This window comes from Lampris incognitus, chromosome 16, assembly GCF_029633865.1.
Source record: "Lampris incognitus isolate fLamInc1 chromosome 16, fLamInc1.hap2, whole genome shotgun sequence".
NCBI classification, from domain to species: domain Eukaryota; kingdom Metazoa; phylum Chordata; class Actinopteri; order Lampriformes; family Lampridae; genus Lampris; species Lampris incognitus.
Window position 1 is genome coordinate 12,934,282 of NC_079226.1, and position 25,425 is coordinate 12,959,706.

The following is a 25,425-nucleotide window of genomic DNA, read 5'->3' on the forward strand; positions in this document are numbered from 1 at the left end:
CATTTTTTTGATTGGCTGAGGTGTAATATAATCGGCTCTGAAGCTGCAATAAGCAATCACTAGTGCTTGTTAGCTTTGCATAAGCTGTTTTTGCTCCTAACGTCTGGCCCTCTCGTAGCCCGGTGACATAACATCCGCACCATTATGAAATAACTCATATAAACTCACTAACGTGTTAAGATATGTAATAACCTTGTCAATTCTGTTTGTATTACTGAATATATTTTAAAAATTGATTTTTTCGCAAACAATATCCAAAAGCCTTGTTCATTTTCACCACTGATGAAAAAATGACAACATTTTAGAGGTCTGTGATGGGTAAGAGACCTGGATCCTGTGATAAAACATGATTTACATTATTGCAAAGAGGAACAGGATGCATAAAACATCACCTAATGTATCAAAAAAGGTTGAATCAGTTCATCTGGATACAACGTTTATTGACAGATACATTTCATCACTCAACTAAGTTGTCACTTAGTTGAGTGATGAAATGCATCTGTCAATAAATCCAGATGAACTGATTCAACCTTCTTTGATTTTCTTACCCGGATTATTGAGCATGCATCAAGACATGCCATACATTGTATTTGGTACATGATCCTTGAGATAAGCTAGCAGGCTATGAGCTCTAGCTAGGCTATGAGCTGGTTATGAACAGTCAACCTTTCGATTGCTGTTGTAGATTTCGTGATTGCTCTCGGGCTGCAAACTCTCACGCATTGAGTGTAAGACACATGCAGTTGAGCACTATGAGATGGAATAGCGGAGACATCGATCGGTGGATTTTCCCAGGTCGGGTGCCGGGCGCAATCATTTATTTCTTTATTCAGGGGGGCTAAGTGAATTCTAAACTCTTGAGTTAATAAGTTTACCCCAACTACAGGAAAATATTATGAACTTTCAACACCATTTTTATTATCATTTTTATTATTAATATTAATTGCCTACAAATAGGATGGCAAGGCTTTTTTTCGGTGATGGCAGCTGCCGTCCCTTGGAACCACCACAGAAAACAGCAAGTGCAAAAGCGTTCATGATTTGGATATTAGAGGATAAGCTACTGTCTAAATACAGTAAGTAGCTAAATGTAAATACATCAAAAAAGGGCATTTGTTTGCATGTAAATCTACAGCTTCAATGTTGTACATTTTTTTAAACCAAGGCTGTTTAGACATCTACTATACCTCAATATTCTGTTTTCTATCTAGAAAAATAAACACGTGCTCTCATTTTTATCATCCCAGACTTGTGCTAAAAATATTTTATGTATCATTCATGCTATGCTGTATTATTTTTTGTATGATTTTTTTATCATCCATAGAAGCAATTACCTGAGCCTTCAAGTCAATGTCATTGACATGAGATGATGAATTAACTGACCAGATGATAGTCAGTACCGTAATCAGTCAATCAATCAATGCCACCCTGGGGAATAACAGAGATATCCGTCTTCTCGACAGTTGATTTATTTACCAATGGCTGACCACTTGATCCTTGGAGACTATGTTCATTACAGAGGGACTCAGTGTGGAATGTAAATGAGAGACGGAAGGTAAATATGAATCCATTATGTACTTAGTGGCGCACAGTTTTGGGTAGGTGTGATGTGAAAAGGTATTAGAGGGTCAAGTTTGCATTCATTTGCATTCTCGGTGCTTCCACTGTATTGTGCTGTGAAACATAGAGCATCATACCAGAGTTAAATAACCCTTTCATTATGCATTTGTCAAAAAAAAAACAAAAGGCAATTTCTGAACATCCTCACGATGCTTCATTTTATATTTTCAAATTACACATCAGCATTCCTGGAAGACATACAAATAATAATGGCCAAAGAATATGATTGTGATAACGGATAACCCGCAGCAATTTACTTTTTCTTTCGAGAACCGTGTACTTCAACTCTTCGCTAATTTCTAATCGTTATTTTCCATTCCAGCAGGAAGATTTTCAGTATTTGACAGCAAACCCTACCTGGAAGTGTCACAACTTTCCAAAAGACAACATAAAACTGGAGCTCGGGGCTACAACTGATAAAAGCTTTTATGATTTATGATATCCATTTCATGATGCAATATAATAATAATGTATTTTTCGGTTATACGCCAACAAATAAACGCCCCTGTATCAATGATATTTCAATATGCCAAGACACTTTACGGTAACTTTTTTAGAAAAAGAGAAATTGTTTACGGTAACCTACTTGCAACACTGCTTCCTTTCTAAAGCAAAGTTCATCTCTGAGGTGAAAGCATGTTGTTGCAGCCTCCTTGGATCTTAAAATGATGTCTAAACAGTTTGGTGTCTCCTACAATCTCCCATCTTCTTGCCTGCGGTGATGCCCGGCAAAATCCGTGCCCACTTGTCCCGATTCTGGCAGGGACCGTGACCGATGAACCCGCTTTAATCACCATCGGCGCCCCACTGTTCATCGTTATCCTCAAGTTGCTTCTGGGTATTTATTTCTCAGGGTCTTTGAACAGGAAGGCAGACTTTGCTGTGTTATCAAACAGACTCCAAGACCTGACCTTGCAGGGTTCACCAAAACTGCTTGCAGTCTCTTAACAAGTTTCTTACTCGGGGCCAGAGGATGTTTAAGGTAAGTACTCCCCCGGTGTCTGTGCGATTCCTCATTCTGATGTTTGTTTCCATGGGGCAGTTAAATGTCAGGTCCCTGGCTTTGTTGGCATGGAGGCTAGAAATGTAGCATGTTTGCAGCTTTCCTTTGATCTGCGTAGGAAGAATTCTTCCTGGTTATTATAGAAAATATTGATATTATTATAGATGACATGTTCAGTGTTAAATGCTGCTTTTTTTAAAAATTATTTTCCCCCTTTTTCCCCGCAACTGTATCCGGCCAATTACCCCCACTCTTCCGAGCCGCCCTGGTCGCCGCCCCACCCCCTCTGCCAATCCGGGGAGGGCTGCAGACGACCACATGCCTCCTCCGATACATGTGGAGTCACCAGCCGATTCTTGTCACCGGACAGTGAGGAGTTTCACCAGGGGGACGTAGCATGTGGGAGGATCACGCTATCCCCCGTTCCCCCTCCCCCCTGAACAGCTGCCCCAACTGACTAGAGGAGGTGCTAGTGCAGCGACCAGGACACACATCCACATCCGGCTTCCCACCCGCAGACACGGCCAATTGTGTCTGTAGGGACGCCCGACCAAGCTGGAGGTTACACGGGGATTTGAAACCGGCGATCCCTGTGTTGATAGGCAACGGAATAGACCACCATGCCACCTGGACGCCCTCATATGTAGTTCTTTTTCGTGTTTTTTTGGTTTTTTTTGAGCATCTGAGCTTGTGAAAGTACTACACAGTCAGTCCCATGATTAGTCATTGCCTTTGATCACTCTTTAATAATTTGGGAATGAAATTAACATCCATCCATCCATCCATTATCCAAACCACTTATCCCAATCGAGGTCACGGGAAGCTGGAGTCTATCCCAGCTGTCATTGGGCGGGGAAACACCCTGTACAGGCTGCCTGGCCATCACAGGACCCACCCACACACACACACACACAAACACACACACACACACACACATTCACATCTAGGGACAATTTGGTATGGCCGATTCACTTGACCTACATGTCTTTGGACTGTGGGAGGAAACCGGAGCACCCAGAGGACACCCACACAGACACGGGGAGAACATGCAAACTCCACACAGAGGACGACCCGGGACGACCCCCAAGGTTGGACTACCCCGGGGCTCAAACCCAGAACCTTCTTGCTGTGAGGCGACCGCACTAACCACTGTGCCACCTTGCTGCCTGAAATGACAATATAATTAATAACTGTTTACTATATAAATTTTCTCCTAGCAAAGTTAATCCTTAAAACTACGCATATCATGAATGGAGTACGGGAAAGGGATTGTTGTCTTAAAGCCAACTTTCTACAATCACCTTCATTTTTATGCTGTCCTTTTTTAGCCCCCTCCCAGATGAACACAGACATTTGTCCACAAAGCATATTTTCAAAGATTTGCAGGAAACTGCTGCATAATGGTTTGACCATCTCTTGAACAAGTTTCATTTTCTTTCTGGGGTTGACAATTTCCTTCTCAGGTTTGTGTGCTGACGAGGTACTACTGAAATTAATATACGGCCAAGCTGAATAATGTATATCATGAAATGTGCTATTCGGGTCTGTAAAATCTGTCAGGCTTGAGGACTGGGGTCGGCGGAGAGGAGATAAACCTGATTACTGAAGTGCAGGTGTAACATATCAGCAAACGGTTCATTCAAGCAAGGGCCGTTTTACAAACAACACTTGTTTCCCAGATAAGGAAATAAGAGGGCCTGTCATTTACATCTTAGCGTTGGCGTAACACTCGCCGGTGTAATTATAGCCGTAGTTCCTCTCATCGATTAGAAAGGCGTCAAGCCATCCAGTATGATTCACCTTACCCGTCTTTGACTGAACGTCTTATGTGAGCAATACAAACAGGAAAGGTTTTCACATCATAACAGTATCATAAATTCAAATCCAAGCACTTGGGATTTAGGCTTTGGAAAATAAATATTGATTGGCTGCACACAGACGTCATTGGAGCACCCTTGCAATACTTGTAAATACAGTCTGTCTTGTCTAAATGACGTCCTTTCACATTCAAAACTTTACAGTACATTGTCCAGTTCATGCAGACCTTGCTGGTCTGTTCCTGCACACAAATCAGGGACAAGGGCAAATGTTGCTTTCAAAGTACGTGTTGTGAAAGGACATCCTTTTCTTACCCCATCCACACTCAAACTATTTTCACAGAAATCAAGAAATGAAATATGCAAGAACCGATTACTATCGAGACCGAGAGAAATACAAACACAAGCAATACACAAATGCATGCATGCATACACACACACACACACACACACACACACACACACACACACACACACACACACAAACACACAGCAGTCTACAAAAAAAATGTGGCGAGACACGGAGAGGTGGCTTCTTCTCTCACCTATCCTTAAATATCACGTTTGACTGGTAGCATTAAGTCAAAGCGCCGGTCGAATCTTATACAACCATGCAAGACAAACAAAACAAATGCCACTGAACTAAGATGCCTTCAAGGTACAGACATGACCACAGAGATCCTCAAAACCACAACTGCAAACGGCAAAATTCATGACCCATTGTCCTTCATCCCCCCATGCGGCAGCATTACTTTAGTAGTTTTTCTTGAGCTTTTCACCTTGTTTTCTGTCATACGCTTCACTGGCAGTGACAGACTTGAGTTTTCGGCATGACTGGGTCTACCTTAAACAAATACAGAGGGAGCTGATGATGAAGCTGATCAATGAATAACAAATAGATAATGCTTCCAAATAAGACAAATCAACTCTTCTTTCATCATCATCATCATCATCAGTTCCATAACCTATGGAGGTCATAGGAGCACAGCTGATGCCTCAACAAGAGGTTGAGTCATCATTGTGTGTCAGTAGGGGGAGTACCTGGTGGTCCCTTGTCTCCTCTCCAGGTATGGATAGCTATCGGTTCACAGAGGAACTCATCCGCCCTTTGACAGGTTTTGTTTTTAGTCCTGCTGGGTGTCTTCACACCCTCCTCACAACAACCCAAGGGTTGATGTGTGGGTGCCGGTTTAGCCACTGCCGACCCGACGGTTGCAGTTTAACGTCATACCCAGGCATCTTCTTTGGGAAAACTGGGGAAAAAAAAGTCATTGGTGAAACGTTAGTCCTGCTAACTCCCTCTAAAGTCCAACAGTGAGCTGAGGGGGCTGGATGGAGAACGGCACAGAGATGCTCTGCAGAATTGATTTGGCCGAGAGGCAGAAGGGAGCTGCCTCTCTGAGAGTGAAACTTTTACCTTTAAATAAAGTCCTGAAGCTATTAAGAGAGCTTAAGGGGAAGCAAAACAACCACTTTGTAACTTTAAAAGACAGAATATCTGAAGATTAAGAGGTGATGATGAATACAGGACTCACTGGGAAACTAACTTTCGCTCTCATTTCAAATGCCCGAAGCTGCGCCCGAAGAGGAAACACCGAGGGCGGTCTGACAGGATGCAGAAGCGGGGCAGGCTAAGCTAACCGCTAGCCCATGCAGGCCGGCAGTTCCGACAGTCATCCTGGCTGGCGTTCGTTCTCCTGGACAGTTCTTTTTTTATTTTATTTTTTAGTTTGGATATATGTGTTCTTGTAATTCTTGGATATGTGTTTTTGTCTTTGTGTTGCACTGCTGTGGGCTGGGGGAAACGAGATTTGACTAATAAAGTGTGCCTGATTCCTGAAATCCCGTGCTTCTTTTTGGTGGTACTTTTCATCGTGTTAACGGTTTCATTGCATGCTGAGGACTGAATGACCTTCATGACGTCCTAGTGCGCCAACAACGCTGACTAGCAGTTTCACAACATTCACACACTGCATAGGCATGCGACTCGTTTGTGAGGCCCGTTTCAACCATCACTGTAATTCATACCTAAAGAAAAAACATGCATGACAATCCAGGAGTTTTCCTTTACGTCAGATGAATAAACAGGTGTTGCATCTCAAGTATGATGAGAGATTAATGTGATGTCAAACATACTGGTTTTCACCTCATGCACGCCGTTGACTTTTAATAACAGGCAACAGCTGTTTGGACTATCACTCTTATCATTTTCCAATGAAATATTAATAAAGCATTTCAATGGCTTGTTTACCAAAGAGGCATCTGAAGACTCGATAAGTGTTCTTCTCTTTGCTTATGATGCATCTTGTCTTTGGTGAGGGCTGCTTATCTTATTCACCCTGCACCTACACGGATCATTTTCCTGACGGTGGTTTTTAATGTGCCCATACTGTCTATGAAGACCCAGTGGCGGTTCTAGGAATTTTAGACTGGAGTGGCCCAGTGGTGGCAAACGGATGTCTAGAGGTGGCCACAATGTGTTGTTAATGTGTGTGCACAATACGCAGAACCTTTTTTATATGCATTAATAGTCTACGAATAAAAGGCTAAAACATAAATTAGAGGGCGTCCAGGTAGCATAGCGGTCTATTCTGTTGCCTACCAACACGGGGATTGCCGGTTCGAATCCTGCTTGGTCGGGCTCCTTACAGACTCGGTCAATTGTGTCTGTAGAGATGCCCGACCAAGCCGCACCCACCCACAAACACCCACAATCGGCTTCCCACTGTGTCTGCCTGTGGGAAGCCGAATGTGGGTATGTGTCCTGGTCGCTGCACTAGCGCCTCCTCTGGTCAGTTAGGGCGCCTGTTCGGGGGGGAGAGGGAACTTGTGGGGGGTAGCGTTATTCTCCCACGTGCTACGTCCCCCTGGCGAAAATCCTCACTGTCAGGTGAAAAGAAGCGGCTGGCGACTCCACACGTATCGGAGGAGGCATGTGGTAGTCTGCAGCCCTCCCCGGATCGGCAGAGGGCGTGGAGCAGCGACTGGGACGGCTCGGAAGAGTGGGGTAATTGGCCAGATACAACTGGGGAGAAAAAAAGGGGGGGGGCCATAAATAGGCTACATGTATACACATAACTGTTAATAGTCAGTCTCCTATTTTGCAGAACCTTCTAGTCAAGCAGGCCAACACTAACCATGACAAAATAAATAGGACCTTTTTTGAGCTCATTCACAAAAGTAAAGGCTATTAAGTAGCCATGCATTATGCAAAACCTGGGGTCTATCCTGTAAATTAACTCAAAATGAGTAATCTGAACTATGCAGTATACCATACATTACAGCATACTATACTGATATAATAACACAATTAGCCTGGGTGTTTTGGGATAAAGAATAATAATTTAAAAAAAAAACAGGTTTCGACCCTATTTAAGGCCATTAAAGTCACGGACTTTGTTCTGCAGTACAAACTGCAAGGTGTTGGGCAATCTCTGCCATAACATCAATTTACAGGCTTGTTTTAATCTGAGGAGACTAACATGGAGTGACTGGATAAGTTACACGCATCATTACAGAGGGTGTGAATGTGGTTTTTGGACAAAAGAGCCATGTGTACTACCATCTCCAGGTCATAAGCTTTATTATACCAAATAACGCTCTGACCTGTAACTAAACCTGTGCAAGTATTTGTGGTCATGGATCTATAGCGAGCCACTCAAGTTCTGATGAGCTTTTACCAAAAGGTAGACTACTTTTAAATCATCATAATAAATAATTATAATAAAAATAATAAGCTGACTTCATGAGAGCTATATACCTCTGCTATAATGAAATAAGCTTGCAAGAGATTATTAATTAGAAAAACAAAATGTCATGTACAAAACTAGGACATGAAATTAAAGCATACCAGACAATACTGAATGTAAATTATCACCACATGTTTCTGATTCTGCAATGTTGTGATATAATTTTGAAATTGTTTTCCACATCACCCGACCCGATGTGTCCTTCACAACATAACCACTTCGAGGAATCGGTATCGAGGGGGCGCTGCTCTGTGGCTGCCTGCCTTGCTGCATTTGACGCTTGGCATTTGTGAGTTTTTCTTAACGTGTTGTTTACCTGGATGTGAATGCTTTTTACCCTGCACCTTGCTCTGATGTAATCAGCTGTGGATTTCGCTTTATGTTGTGTGGTTGGACTGTTTATGGTGATTTTAAACACTTCTTCTTTTTTTTAACCTAAGGATGCAACTACGGCTCTGTTGCTGGCAGCGTAGACTGTGAAACCAAACACAACATACGAGTATCCTTACAGCTGTTACGCAATCACATACCTCAGGACTATTCAACCACTGTAGACTCAATACCGAATTGTAATAACTGTAATGATGCTGTTGAATGCCGAGCTGAAGTCCACAAACAGGATCCTTGTGTATGTCGCTGGGCAGTCAAGGTGTTGCAGGATGTGGTGTGTAGTGCAGTCCCATGTGGACTGCATCATCCACTGACTTGTTCGCCCGCTAGGCAACCTGCAGAGGGTCCAGCAGGTGTCCTGTGACGTTCTTCAGGGGGGCCAACACCAGTCGTTCGAAAGTCTTCATGACTACAGACATCAGAGCTATAGGCCTGTAGTCACTCAGTCCTGTGATGGAGGGTTTCTTGGGGACCAGGATGACGGTGGAGCATTTGAAGCAGGAGGGGACTTCACACAGCTCCAGAGATCTGTTGAAGAGCTGCATGAAGATCGGAGCTAGTTGGTCAGCACAGGCTTTAAGACAGAATGGGGGGGGGGGCACACCATCTGGTCCCGGTGCTTTCCTGAACTTCTGTCTCTGGAAAAGCCAGCTCACATCCTATACACATATCTTGAGTGCAGCCTGAGTACCGGGGGGGGGGGGGGGTTGCCAGAGGTGTAATAGGGGTTGTTTTCATTGGGCTGGAGTAGGTGACGGGTGTGAATTTGTCCCTCTCAAACCTTTAGTAGAAGAAATTCAGGTCGTCAGCCAGGTCTCTGTTTGCCTCAGCATGGGGATGGTCTTCTGTAGTTTGTGATGTCTTGCAGGCCCCTCCACACTGATACAAAGGTCGTTGGCTGAAAAACTGTTTTTCAGCTTTTCAGCTTTCACCCACTCTGATCTCCTCTGTCAGTGAGTTTCTGGCCTGCTTGCACAGGACTCCATCCCCACTACTGTAGGCATTCTGCTTGGCTTGTTGGAGTTGTCTCAGTCTGGCTGTGACCCATGACTTGTTTCTGTTGTATGTGCAGAAGGTCTTGGTGGGCACACAGATGTCTTCACAAAAGCTGATGTAAGATGTCACATTGTCAGTTAGTTCATCCAGGTTGCCAGTTGCAGCTTCAAAAACACTCCAATTGGTGCAGTCAAAAAAGTCCTGCAGTTCCTGCTTTGCTTCGCTGGTCCATTTCTTCGCTGTTTTAACCACAGGCTTTGCAGATTTTAGTTTCTGCCTGTCGGCTGGAATAAGAGGAACCAAGCGGCTTGAAGAATTGTGTAGCAGTGGTCCAGTGTGTTATTTTGTCTGGTGGGAAATTAATATGCTGTCTGTATTTTGGTAGTTCGTGGTTTAATTTTTGCTCTGTTAAAGTCCCCAAAGATTACAAAAACGGAGCCCGTATTTGTTTGCTCCAAGCCGGTACATCCCACCGTGGGTGTAAACATCTACCAGGATGAAGGATGAAAACTGCAGTGAATAAAATGCTGTGTAGTTTATGAACACTGACTCCAAGTTTGGGCTGCAATATTTACTTAACACTGTGACATCTGTACACCAACCTTCATTTATCCATCCATCTATCCCTCCATTATCCAAGCTGCTTATCCCAATTGAGGTCGAGGGATGCTGGAGCCTATCCCAGCAGTCATTGTGTGGCAGGCGGGGAGACACCCTGGACAGGCCACCAGGCCATCACAGGGCCAACACATTCACACCTAGGGACTATTTAGCATGGCCGATTCACCTGACCTACATGTCTTTGGACTGTGGGAGGAAACTGGAGCCCCCGGAGGAAATCCACGCAGACACGGGGAGAACATGCAAACTCCACACAGAGGACGACTCTATTATTAATATATCCATCCATCCATCAGTTATCCGAACCGCTTATCCTGCTCTCGGGTCACAGGGATGCTGGAGCCTATCCAGCAGCCATACTATATTGCCCCTAGGTATGAATGTGTGTGTGTATATAATATATTATTAGTTACTAATTAGATTATTAATATATAATTATAATATATAATTAATTAGATTATTAATATATAATATAATGATATAACATTATTGTCATATTAACAATATAACATTATTGTTATATCATTATATTATTAATATACAATATATTAATATATAAAATGTGTGTGTGCGCGCGCGCGCCAAGTAAATAAATGTCCTAGGAAAGTCCCATTAACGTCCCCTTTATAATGTTATGAGAGACCAAAATAGGACGTTCTCAATATGTTTTTGGAGGTCCAAATGAGAACGTTGCCCCGGGGACCAAATGGAAACGTTCCCCAGACGTTATATTTACGTCACACACAGAACGCCGCACCACGACCAAACAAGAACTTGTTGCGGAGGTCAGTGACATCCCGGTACTGTCCCTCAGAGAACGTCGTGGTGGGGACCAGTGGGGGACGTTATAAATGTCCTGTAAACGTCCTGCAGACGTCCAAATGATTTAGTCATTATAATACTAACTTAACACTGTGACATCTGTACACCCACCTTCGTTTATCCATCCATCCCAGCTGCTTATCCCAATTGGGGTCGTGGGATGCTGGAGCCTATCCCAGCAGTCACTGGGCAGCAGGCGGGGAGACACGCTGGACAGGCCACCAGTCCATCACAGGGCCAACACATTCGCACCTAGGGACAATTTAGTATGGCCGATTCACCTGACCTACATGTCTTTGGACTGTGGGAGGAAACCGGAGCCCCTGGAGGAAACACACGCAGACACAGGGAGAACATGCAAACTCCACACAGAGGACGAGCTGGGATGACTCCCAAGGCTGGACTACCCCAAGGCTGGACTACCCTGGGGTTCAGACCAAGACTTTTTTGCTGTGAGGCGACCGTGCTAACCACTGCGCCACCGTGCCACCCCTACAGAGCCCGACCCGGATTCGAACCCAGGCAAAACCTTCAACAACTCTAATGTAAACATAAACCCTCGTTTATGTTGAAGCAAATTCCTCCACACTTCACTTTTCCTGATAGTGCCGTAACGCGACCCGCGGAAGCCCGGCAGATGTAATCCACTGTTGGGGCTGGACTCGCTGAGCCAGGTTTCAGTAAAACAACGGGGCAGCAGAACACGAAAAGTCCTTGTTCGTCCCATTGAGGGGAAGCAGCTCGTCCATTTTTGTTGGGCATGGAGCGGAGATGTGCCAGGTGAATTGCTGGGGGTGCAGCTCTAAATCCCCGCTGTTGGAGCCTCAGCAGCGCACCGGCACACTCCCCCGTCTGCTTCACCGCCATGCCTCACAGAGAGCCGCTGCTCCTCCAGCTAAAATATCCAAAAAAAAAAAACTTCCCGGGTTTATGAAAACTGGTGAAAAACTATCTGGAGTTAACTGCCTAATGTAAAGCAGTTCTTCTTCTTCTTCAGGTTTGAATGACACATCAACAAAAACACCAGAGAGTGCTGTGCCGAGGCCGCCATCCACGGCGCCACCTTGATGACGAATTTCATATACTGTAACGATCATGGATGTGTAGACTCGCTAGCCCTTGGCTAACGGGTCAACTGGTTAACGTAGTCACCCGTGGTGCAAGAGACCCGGGTTCGCGTCCCGGCTGCGGTGGTTCCCGGCTGCCCCCTGAACTCGCTACAATACTATCTATACCTTTGCTAAGTGTTCTCACAGGCAGAAGCCCTGGAAAGTAAACTTCTACGCCAAAAAAATAAAAAATAAAAAAATAAAATAAAATAAAATTAATAGTTTTTATAGTAGCAAAATTCACATCTTCACTCTCATATGCCCGGCTTCTGCACCCAATCAGTTGCTGATTCATTTAACCCTCCCTCTCACACACACACACAAACACACACACACGCACTGATTGACAATCTCTGGTTATTAAATATCCAGTCAAACAACACTTAAGCTCTCGATCAATAAATAATTACCAGCAATTTAATTACCCATTCATAGTGTGAATAAGCTCCTTTTTAAGAGCGATCAATAGGGAAGCGTTATGTACTGCTGCTGCAGAGGAACGTTCAAAGCCAATTACGATGACATTAGTCATGCAGGAGGAGCGTCGTTCCTGGTTTAACACACTCTACCAGGTTCTCATTATGTTGTGTGTACGAGTCCAGCCTTGTAACCTTAGCAATGTCGCATTCCTGTCACTCTTTTAATTCCACATCCCTCTTTCTGACATGCCGACAGACATCCCAGAAAAGCAAAAGAAATGCATGTATTATTCTATCTAATCGTAAATGTAGAGAGTGGTGGATTTTTTTTTTAGAAAGAAACCATTACTAAGCAGCCATTTCCCCCCCTACGAGTTGTTCGAACCACGCTGCTTACCTTTCAAGACCCAGGTCTTAATACCTCTGCTCTTTACAAGTTGGGAGGAGATGTACTTTATTGATCCCCGTGGGGAATTTGATCCTCTGCATTTACCCCATCCTGTGTTGTATAGGAGCAACGGGCAGCTGCAGCACCCAGGGACCAACTCCATTGACATGACCTTGGTCAGGGGCATAGACCAAGTATATGGTAATAAACCTAACATACATGTATTTGATATGACAGAGCTGCACCTGAATTAAAAAAAAGTCTCAAAATACCACAGGAAGTAGAATCAGTTCATCTGGACACAACAATTAGCGGGAGAAACGTTCCATTATTCGTCTAAGTGACCTCTTCAGTCTCAACTGACTGCAGGTATCCCCACCCTTACGGAGCGGCATGGTGGCCCAGTGGTTAGCGCTGTCGCCTCACAGCAAGAAGGTCCTGGGTGCGAACCCCGGGGTTGTCCAACCTTGGGGGTCACCCCAGGTCGTCCTCTGTGTGGAGTTTGCATGTTCTCCCCGTGTCTGTGGTGGGTTTTCTCCGGGTGCTCCGGTTTCCCCCACCATCAAAAAGACATGCATGTTAGGGTTAATACTCCTGCCTGTGCCCCTGACCGAGGCATGGTGAGACGAACTGGAGTTGGTCCCCCGGGTGCTGCATGGTGACTGCCCACTGCTCCTAGCTACACAGCTAGCATGGGTTAAATGCAGAGAAAGAATTTCCCCCCATGGGGATCAATAAAGTAGTAAAAAAAAAATACAGTGGCATATGCAAATAGGTGTGACCATTAACTAGTTACAATGGCCATGTGTACTATTCACAGAGGGTTGGGGAATAGTTGCAAACACAGCATTGTAAGATGGTGACAGATGTACTCCCCCCCCCCCCCCCCGGCCAGAGGTGGTCATTCCCTCTTCACATAGATGGCCTCTATTTCTGGGGGGGGGATTCCCCCCCCCCTTTTTCTTCCCAATTGTACCCAGCCAAGTACCCCACTCTTCCGTGCCATCCCGGTCACTGCTCCACCACCCCGTCTGCCAATCTGGCCTCTTTGACTCCCCGTTCAAACCAGCCTTCCTCCCTATCAAGGACGTGCACCTCCTCATCCCTGAAAGAGTGGTCACTGGCATGTAGATGGGTGTAGACTATGTAGATGGGTGTAGACTGTGGAGTCCTGGTCTGACGTGGCCATCCTCTTGGCCAGCGTCTGTTTAGTTTCCCCAACGTACAAGTCACGCCAATCCTCCCGGCACTTAACGGCGTACACTATAGTGCTCCGTTTGTGCCGGGGGACCCGACCCTTGGGGTGGACCGATTCCACGTTCTGTGATTTCCTCACCTGGATTACTGAGCGCGCATAAAAAGGCGAGTCTTAAAATTCACGACAAGAGTGCCAGTAAGGCGCATTTGCCTTTGTCGAAAAGATTACACAGAATTTGCACAAGCAGGGAGTTGAACGCCATTTAAAGCCCCGCGTTCCCTCCTTTGTTCCCGTGACACGTGTGGGGCTTATTTGTCTCCCGACGCGGAAAACCCGACAGAGCATAATGCTTCAAAACGATGTGTCTTCCAGGGATTAAATTAGGGCATTGTAGCTATACCGACATAAGATATTTACATTGATTTAAAATTGAAACAATTTCAGAGAGGAATGCGGCGATTTCACTTCTCCACCCCAACACCACCCCCCACCCCCCTTTCAGACACTTCACTGGGGCAAAAAAGGTGCTCTTTCTTTTGTACCTTGAAAGAACTTCTCGGCCATTTTGTGTATATCCATTTTCCCGCTCCCGCCCTCAAGGGATTGTTGAAATGCCTTTATCTGGGCCCAGAAATTGGATCACGGTGGTGTGATGATGACAGGATTCAGTGGGGACCAGCAACCCGGCTTATACACCGAGCACCAATTTCATCTGATGCTGTTTTTTTTTTCTTTCTTTCTTTCTTTCTTTCTTTACTGAAACTTGTGTGTGTGTGTGCAAATAATTCACCTGTTTTCTCTCCGGACCGTCCGCGCTTGATCCGAGGTACTGTAGCGTAACATGAATATTATCGTCTCTCTCAAGGACTCGCTGCCAACCAGGGATGTAGGCCACAGTGAAAACGGGGGGTTTTTTTTCTTTCTCCTCTCCTTTCAGTTGGCAGTGCATCACCTTGACAGACCTGTCGGTGAATTACGAAATTACCTGCGGGCAGTTAAGAGCAAGAGGCGGTGGAATAAGAGGATGAGGGGAAAAAGACAAGGTGAGAAGGTGAAAAGAGAGGAGCAAAAAGAGAATCGGTCCTGCGTCCGACTAACAGCAGTACTTAAGAAACATGTACATTAAAGAAGGGAGGAGACCCCCAATCTCTTGTACTTCCGCAATCGGAGTGTGTCATTCTAAAACATACAGGTTATACAGCCTATAATATGTCAGATAAACAATCTGTCGGATTACAGGTAAATTAATCTGTAAATTAATTATCGTGTATCGGAGCCAAAACGTTTGTGTTGTATCAGAGGTGTCTAAAATGAAGGAATATTTGTGATGTTTTTGCATCGCTGTCACATCCTCAATTCTCACTATTCGGACACGACACATCAAAATGTCTGCTTACGTCTTGTGACACTGTCTGTCTGTCCGTTTTTCTATCTATCTATCTATCTATCTATCTATCTATCTATCTATCTATCTATCTATCTATCTATCTATCTATCTATCTATCTATCTATCTGTGTGAAATGCGCATGCTCTTGCTCTGAGGTTTATGCTCAAAGTCAAAAATGTGTGTCAGGTGAACTGGAGTCTCTTAGCTGTCTACAGAGAGAGTGTGTGTGTGTGTGTGTGTGTGTGTGTGTGTGTGTGTGTGTGTGCGCCAGCCTTGTGATGGGCTGGGAACCTGGCCAGGATGTCTTGCTGCCCCGCTGCATGCTGATATACTCCAACCCCATGTGAGGCTAAATTTGATCAGTATGTATAAGGACAGAATAAATGAATAAATTAACTTTTATTAAAGTGTCTGTCGGTGATTTTCATTTAGAGCACTTTGGTCAAACTCTTTCTACATCCCGACAGCGATCAAGTAAGTAGATGCACTGAGAGACACAGTCTCCAGTCTCTGTGGCCCCCCTAAAGGCTCTGCAGACAGACAGAAAGGTCTCTGTACCCACTCCCTAGCCAATCAGGAGAGTGCTTTGCAAGCCATCGTCTCCATTGGTCCTTGCTTGCCGTCAATCATTTTGAGCATTCATGAGGCTCTTAGGCAGACAGGAAGGGGCAGATTCGTTTGCAGTACGTTTCCAGATATAGCCAGGGAAGAGGAAAAGAGGGAGGCCAAAGAGGAGGTTTATGGATGTGGTGGGTGAGGGAGGACACGCAGGTGGCTGGTGTGACAGAGGAAGATGCAGAAGACGGGAAGAAATGGAAACGGATGATCCACTGTGGCGACCCCTAACAGGAGCAGCCAAAAGTAGCAGTAGTTCCAGATATAGACGAGTTTCCTGTTTACAAACAATACTGGGTGCGTGCGCAGCCAGGGGGCAAAACCGCTTTGGCAGCTCTCAAAAGACTATGAGATGCATAATCTTTTGAGAGCCGCCAAAGCGGTTCAACAATGAAAGTGTTGAACATTTTCCATCCACCCCTTTGGCGGTTTGTGCAGTTTACTGAACAACTGCGCGTCATCTCTGCTCTATCTGAGCTCTATCTTGGTTAAAATCTCTGCGCTGTAGCCGCTTCCTGCCCCCTAGTTGCGCACGCATCTCTGTGATGACGTTGCACGGAAACCCTCCTATAGCTAGCTCTTGCTAACTTCCTCCCAGGATGACTTTCCTCCACTTTAAAGCTGGCAGGTTTTTTTTTATGTCATTGGATAAAAGTTCCATAATAACCTTTCAGCATATTGTACTTCCAAGTGGTCTGAGGGAAAACTAGACTATTGCACCTCCTCTTGGTTCTGTATTCAGAAGATCTAGCCTGTGACGGGAGACCTCTGCCAATCACGGGTCAGTTCAGAGAGGGTGCGTTCCTATTGGCTGTTCTACAAACGCAGATGCATGTGCACGCGATCATTTCGCGCCTGCCCTGCCGCTCGCTTGTGGTTGTGTTGACTGGTTCCCCCTTCTCTACCAGCCCCCACGCGAGTCTTTCATTTTTTTTAAAAGACAAACAACAAGACCAACTCGAAACGGCTGCTTCACGTGACCAATTTAGCGTAACTGAAAGATTCGCTGTAAAGTCATCATCAAAAGCTTGCGGAAAGTCTCCTCGATTTGTGTCTGAGCAATATGCTAAGCTGTGGCAAGCAACAGATTGTGTTAAACTCTTATTACAGCCGCTGATCTCAAAGCACTGTGAAATCCATTAATATGCAACGGTTTGACAAGAGTCGAAAACAAGTGCTTCCCCTTCGAGGTTAATTATCGCTGGTTCATATTTAAGTTCTAAACGTGACCTTATACAGCATCTAAGTTGCTTAATTGTCTGACAGCAATAAATTCACCTCAGCTCACAGCATCTTGTTACAATACACCGAATGACTGCAGAGACCTAGTCTATACAGCAGTCATTATGATGCTGCATATCAAATGTAGAGTGCACACTTTAAATTTGCATGCAAATCAAAGGAAGTTTGTAACATACGGCTTGACTTCCTGTTGCCAGTAGGCAGTACCACACAAGCGTGTCATTAATGCAGCAATACATTTAGTGCAAGTTGCCTGACATGCATTTTCATGAATATTGAACATCGCAAGGAGGAGTTAAAATATCACTTACTGTGTTCACTTCACTATGTGGCGCTACAGAACACCCACTGATTATACGTCAAGTTGCTGTATATCAATCAATTTGTTGGGGCTAATTTGAAATCTTCAAGGAAAATACTGTTTGTACTCACTGTTCCTTAGAAACTCCAGAACGCTGTTAGCAACCAGTTTAGGCAAAACCTCTGTTTAGGGGGGGCGGTGCGATGGAGAACCCCATGCCAAAGCTCTGCCCGTGTGCATGAGCAAAAACTGGGTTCCCTGGCATGCAGTGGCAAGTCCCCAGCATCCCTACTGCAACAGCCTGTGTGGCAGCATCTGAAGCACACCATCCAGAAATTCACAAACACTCACAAACTTCCTATTCTTTGACTATAAATGTCCATATCATTACAGTTCTGAGACAGAGTCAATACTCACTCAGCAACTTGGTGCAAAGTGTCTTCCCCACACAGACGCAGTCTCTTCTCCTCCAAGCTAGCGTGGGTGATCTTGGATAGCCACAGCCCACCCCTTGGTTATAGTGTCTGCATAGTTTAATAGTGTAGCGGAAGACATTAATGACTGCATGTACAAGTGTTGAACGTCCCAAAAGCACTTTACTGACTCGTCAGTTGCAAATAAAAATAAGGTTTTAACACAAACTATCCAACCTACTTCGTTTTTTCTTCTCTAATCCTGTCGTCACAAATCACACTCAAGGCACTAATCAATCAGGGAGTAGTAGTCTGGCAGAGATGTACTTCAAAATAAAAGTCTGTATCATGAAATAATAATACAGCAGGGAGTTCTCATGTAAATATGCTTGTTAAACGTAAGCATATTTTTATTAACTTATTCACCATTTTAATTCACAGCAAATATAATTACAAATAATTTCACCCATCAGGCAGTAATTGCTCGCTTGCTTACGTTTCGTCGCTTTAGGATAGGCTGTAACAGATTCTTGCACTAGCTAGCAAGTGTTGTTAAGCATTGCAATCTTTTCGCCTCCATCGTATAACTACAGCCAACAATTCAACCAGTTGAAATCCAACTGGCTTTCTTATGTAACCAAGGTCCTCATAAGGCCCAGTTTTTGATAGGGCGAGGATTCAGGAGCCACTTTGCTTATGAGGCCAGACTGAAATATGTATATTACTAATACAATGGATATAAAAGTCTACACACCCCTGTTAAAATGCCAGGTTTCTGTGATGTACAAAAAAAAAACCCACTTTTTTTTAATTGCAACCTTTAAAATTCAAGCGAAAAACATCAGATACATTTTACAGAACAAAAAATAAAATTAAAAAAACGTGCAATAACCTGGTCGCATATGTGTGCACACCCCTAAGCTAATACTTTGTTGAGGCTTCTGATTTTCTCATTTTATTACAGCACTCAGTCTTTCTGGGTAAGAGTCTGTCAGCTTGGCACATCTTAATCTTCTTCATAGATTTATGGCGTATGCTGTGATGGACTGGTGGCCTGTCCAGGGTGTTTCCTCGCCTTCTGCCCAATGGCTGCTGGGATAGGCTCCAGCAACCCCCCGACCCTAATTTGGATAAGCGGCTTGGATAATGGATGGATGGCTGTCAACCACTTCTCTGACACCAATCCATGTTAAAATATGTCTTTACCTTTCCATCTCATGGAAAAAGGAATACATTAGTAAAAGTCCTTTGTAATTCTTAAATTAAACCCGGGGTCATTGATTTCAGATCATTTCCACAATGCTGCGCTGGTTATCATTGCCATGGGCAGCTTTCCATCTGTGACGGGTCATCGGCTTCTTGAGCCATCACTTGAAAGAATGTGGGATAGATTTTCTGACCTCTCTCCAAGTGTTCCTGCTGAAGAAATGCTCCATCACACTGCAAGTGTAAAATAAATAGAATGAACCAGGTATGGGGGACGATTTATTGCCCCGATATTGGTCAGAGAGCTGTACGACTTCAAAATGATGATTGCTTCTGCTTAGCAGTGTTGTTTAGTGGGCTCTGGTGGTACACCCTGTTACAGAGAGATGCTGATGAAAAACAAACAAACAAAAAAATGTAAATGAATGAGATATTTATATTGTGCCGTAAGTCATGAAACCTCAATGTCAAAAACAATTCAAATATTCATGAGAACTGACAATTTCTGTCAGGTTTTTTTTATTGCACAACAGTCTTAAGGCATGGTGCCCCGAGCAGCTCACCCATTGGGTGTGCTTACATGCACACCGGTACGCTGCTCATATGATTATAATGCGATTATTGAAATGGTCATGTGAACACCTTTATCTGATTTCCAAATTCGGGGTAAGGTCTTAATCAGCGTATTCAAAACCAAATTAAGACCCCTGGAGTTTCTTCCCCAATCATGTAGTCATTTGATGCATGTGGATGTTTTACAATGACTTCTTCCAGTTTTTGAAACTGTGTGAATTAGCCAGAGGTTGCATATCAAAGATGGCAACAAACATGGCCACCATGGCCTATACATGGGATGAAGAGCTTTCACTGACATGAATGGGCGGCCATTTTTGGTCCGTCATCCAAAGTTTAATGCAACATTGGCCTGCGGCACCGTGGTACAAAAACACAACCTGTTGATGACATCATCTATTTTGTAATGACACCAAAAATAAAACTACATATAAATCAAAGTGACAGAAATCCATTGCACAGGCTAAATGATGGAGAGATAGAGGAAAGCAAGAACAACTTCTTTTCCGTAGAGCATACAATGATTATACAAAGAATCATATGGATGCGGTTATTAGAGCAATCACATCACCAATATCCATACGCAATAATCAAAATAATGGCATAAACTGATAAGTCCTAACATTAGATTTTCACATTTGCATGTAATAACCTCCAGGTGCAGGGGCGGGTCACACCCGCAGACATGGGAGGGCAAGCACAGCTCGCTGGTCTGGAGCTGGACAGACCGACACACCACCGGGATCAACCACTCACTGGGTGGGCGGGGGGGCAGGGGATGCCTATCCACGCCTGGCGCAGGGGTGAGGCCCGAGCTGAATACACCCAACCCAGGCCACCGGAGGGCAGCCTCCCCCGGGATGGACAGGGCCTCGCCAGTGTCCATGGACAGCCAGACATGCGGCCCCCTCCATCACCTCCCGTCACAGAAAAGCCATGCAGCAGGAGCAAGTCCAACAGCCACTCCCCACTCCAGAGCCCACACCTACGACAACAAGCTGCCACCCAAGGGCCCCTGGAAAGCACCTGCCAGCGCTCACTCCAGCCTTGCCAGATGCAGCAGGCAGGACACCACCCAGCACCGAGGACAGAGATATCCACCTGGGCAGGAAGACCTCCCAGACAACCACCCACCCATGCTGACCTGCCGGCATCACACCCATACCAGTAGTCCCAGTACTTAATGTGTGCTCATGTTATGTATGAAGTTAAAATGGCGGGGTGTGGGGATATGAGTCATCCAGGCCCATCAGACTTGAACCACTCACACCCCTCCTGCCCAGCCAACCCTGACCTGGTAGTGGGTGATGTTTGGAGTATGGTTTGTGTGCGTGTAGTAAGCTAGTGTGATTGGGATTAAAATTTCAGGGCATTGTCGAAGTGCAAGCAGGGGTAGGAGCATCACGGGCAAGATCTAAGCCACACACCTCGCCTCCACCCAAATGGCTCATATCACCTGTCCTGCGGGTCCTAGGCCTATCAGTTGGTGTGTGTGCTGCGTATGCGTTCCAGAACTGGGGAAGAGAAGTGCGAGGCACAGCGTGAACAGTACCTCCATTAACGGTAGCAGATGCAATGGCGCCTTTGGAAGAACCAGTTGATTAACTAACTGACATTTGGGGCAGACTGCACACCAGCCCTGCACATCTGCCCAAATGCCTGGACAATAAAAAACAGGCCATTATTCGCTATGTCTTATTTCCCAGGTGACCTGCCATGGGTGTTGTAATGAGCCACTGAAAAAAATCATTTCAGCTTTTCGGTACCAACAACTGTGTGTCTGTTCCCTCGGTGCGAGTGTCACGAGTCACTTGGTATAGCCTAGCTCTCACTATGGCAAAAAAATGGGGTAAATACACACTAAGATCAGAAGATTTTCCAAAACGAATTGCATCTTGTTTCTCTGTTACCCATATTCCTGCAATGCAATGCATCTGTTTTCCTTACATTATTCTTTTCTTTTTTTTAAAATAAGGATTCCTGAGGATTGTAGAAGTGAACCATTTCATCCATATAATTTGAAACTAGCTCCAACATTTTCTGTGGATATATATATATATATACACCATCATTACACCACATTTAAACCACGTGCAAGGAACCTGCAGAATTCCCAAACAACATTTGAGCCTCAAGAACCACACAAATGAATTTGAACTTCCATTCTGGTTTGCTCTCACTTGTGTTAGTATAATATTGGTACAACTGGCAAACAGGTTGACTGCATCAGCAGCTGATAAATGGTACAAATTATCCAAGACATCAGAATGTGTTCTCCAGTGTTCTGCACAATAATTATAACAAATGATATAAGGTTAAAGTCAGCTTCTATGGTATTCACATATAGAAAACAATTAACTCCCTGTGAAAGACCCAATTCGAAGACAAATGACTGGGCTTTACTTTCCTGTACACACAATGCTAATCTTTGCCTCCTGTACACACAATGCTAATCTTTGCCGATGTATTAATGCTATGCAAAGGGCCGCGGACTGCAGGATATCTCTAGAGAACGATGTTAAACATTATTCTCTTGTGCTCTACATATATTATTTCTAATGAAAGTGGATATCATCTGACAGTACACAAACGGTACAAATATTTTGAATGAAATATGCATCAGTAACCCAAGTAATTCTCTTAATGCCAATGAATACCAAGAAAATCGGGCTATGTGCACATATAGCATGTGATCTGTCATGTAGCTGTCAAAGGTAATTCAGTATACAGGAAATACTGATCCACATTAAAAATCCACCTTAACACACCATTTTATGGGAAGTTTAAAGGAAAAAAGGTGGGGTACTGCAAACGGGGGGGTGGGGGGGCTGCAGGATTTCATTTTAGGGTGTGCGCAGAAACCTGACCACGCATGCACACATGCATGCGCACACACACACACATGCGCATATACACATATCGAGAGAGAGCTGAGAGTGAGAAACGCCACTGACTGATTAATGAATAATTAAGTCTGGCCTGGGCGGCACGGTGGCGCAGTGGTTAGTGCAGTCACCTCAACAAGAAGGTCCTGGGTTCGAGCCCCGGGGTAGTCCAGCCTTGGGGGTCGTCCCAGGTCGTCCTCTGTGTGGAGTTTGCACGTTCTCCCCGTGTCAGCGTGGGTTTCCTCCAGGTGCTCCGGTTTCCTCCCACAGTCCAAAGACACGTAGGTCAGGTGAATCAGCCGTACTAAATTGTCCTTAGGTGTGTGTGTGTGCGTGTGTGAGTGTGTGTGTGTGTGGGGGAGGCTGTGATGGCCTGGCGGCCTGTCCAGGGTGTCTCCCTGCCTGCCGCCCAATGACAGCTGGGGTAGGCTCCAGCATCCCCGCGACCCTGAGAGCAGGATGGGCAGTTTGGATAATGGATGGATGGATGGATATCTCTGGCCTATTCTACGTTTACTCTCTTCTCCCGGTCACATTGAATTGTTTGTGCACTTCCTCACAGTCTATTGTCATTTCAGGATGAATGTTCATAAGGGCAAGTCCAGTGAGTCTACTAATCGTCATTGTGTTGCGTAACCAAGTCTTTAGATGCCACAGAGTGCTAAATGGGTGCTCGGCAGAGGCCGTGGACACCAGCATAGTTAGCAGGACTTTCACCACACACTGAACGCTGGGGTAGAAATATGCCATGCTCTTTAGAGCCTGACAAATGTCACTGCTCATGGGTTGTGTAGCACTGAGTTGCTTCCACAGCTCCAGTTCAACATCAGCACCATCCAGATTGGGCATCAGCACCTCGTATTCATCTTGTATCTCCTGCCACAAGGTGTCCAATAAGACTGCTAGTTTGTCCGGCAGCAATTACTGGCCCTTCAGCAACAGGAGCGCCAAGCAAACCGGGCCCCTGACTCCTGCTGTAACTGATGAATGGAAGGAAGCTAACCAATCAGATTTCCCTTATGAGTGTATTTCTCTCTCAATTTTCAATTTCAAATTTCAATTCCAGAGCGTTTTATTGGCATGACAAATATAGTGTCCACAAATCAGGACTCTCATGGTAGGTACTGTGCGTACGGCCATACAGCTGCAGGCGTCCGTGCAAAACAGCACAGTGATGGATTACACTAAAGGACAAAGAAAGAGTACACTAAAGCACATTTAAATTATGCTTTAGTGTACTCTGATGCAGTGCATTATGATGAAATAATTTCCTAATAGGTTAAAGTATTTTTCTTCTTAATTTTATGTATTTTAATTACATGCACTCTAAGTAACCTTTAATGTGATTTCAAAAAGTACATTTTAAATGAGTACAATTCAAGTATTACTTCAGCACTCTGCCCTGGTATACGTTTACATTTCGTTATGCTTCATTAGAATGGTAACTTAAGCACATTTTACCCAATTAGCAATTTCTGCAGCAGCTCACTCTCTCAGTGATGCCATCTATAACCAGGTCACTTTCAGGGCCTTCAAAACGTCTCGCTCAGTAGCCATGAGCACAAAAGCCTCAAGGTGCTGTTGAGATAGAGTGCTCCTCTATCCTCTACTCTTGATGAATTTCAGAGTGGAGAAGCTCCACTCGCAAGCTACCTGGGTTACTGACAGGGTAGGCAGGAACTTGGAAGCAAGGCCCGGGATGTGGTATGCGTCGGTCAATAGGTTGCACTGACTAAGAATACGGTAGCAACACACCGGACAGTCCTTGCAAGATGAGCAGCTCTTGTTCACCCTCTCCACCTCGTTTTCGCTTCCTTCAGGTCCATGATCCTCCATAGTCCTGGTTGTGTTTTCTAAAATCCAAATTGTAGTCCACTGTTCTGCCAAACTCATGAGTTCACTCTGTAAATTGGCCACCATTGCTCTGCTATCAGATTTGATAAAACATTTGCTTAGTTCTTGAAGGGCTGTCTGTGGAAGGTCACTGGCACCGGATGTTAGCTGACTCAAGTTTTTAGGGTCCAGAAGAGCCATGTCGGCATACAAAGTGCCATTACTCAGAAATCGCAGATGAACGCTATCTATGACTGTATCCAGAATTTGATTATGGACACCAATCCTGTATGCACTCTCTGCCCCAATAAAAGTCTCATCTTGTGCCATCTCTCCAGGCATGGTTTTCTTCTTTGCCACTTCGCCACGCCACTTCCGTTGCCTAAATGCAAATGCGCACGCTATTTTTGATGACGTCGGCTGTAAAAGGGTCTATGAGTTCAACATTTCGAATGTTCGCTGTAGCAGTCAACTTTTTTTCCCCGTGTCCTGTCCCATCCAGGTTGTGATTGGTTGGTTCATGAAAAGTGACATTGATGAACGCTTGTTTCAACAAAAGGCACCCCAATATAGCTAAATAGCCAGCTAGCCAAAACCAAACATTGCTTATCTTATCCATATTGTCTTCTGTCTTACCGCTTTAGCTGCAAAACCTGGACTAACAGTAGAACTGGTATCATTGGGTTCAATGGGCTGCTCTCTCCGCTCTCTGTTGCCAGTGCCTTCAGGCTCACTAGGCTGAGACGATTGACGGGAAATGGCGTCAAATGAATGATGTTTTTTTTTTACATTTAGCTGCATCAGCCTCAAAGGACTTCAACTTCTTCACTCTCCGCT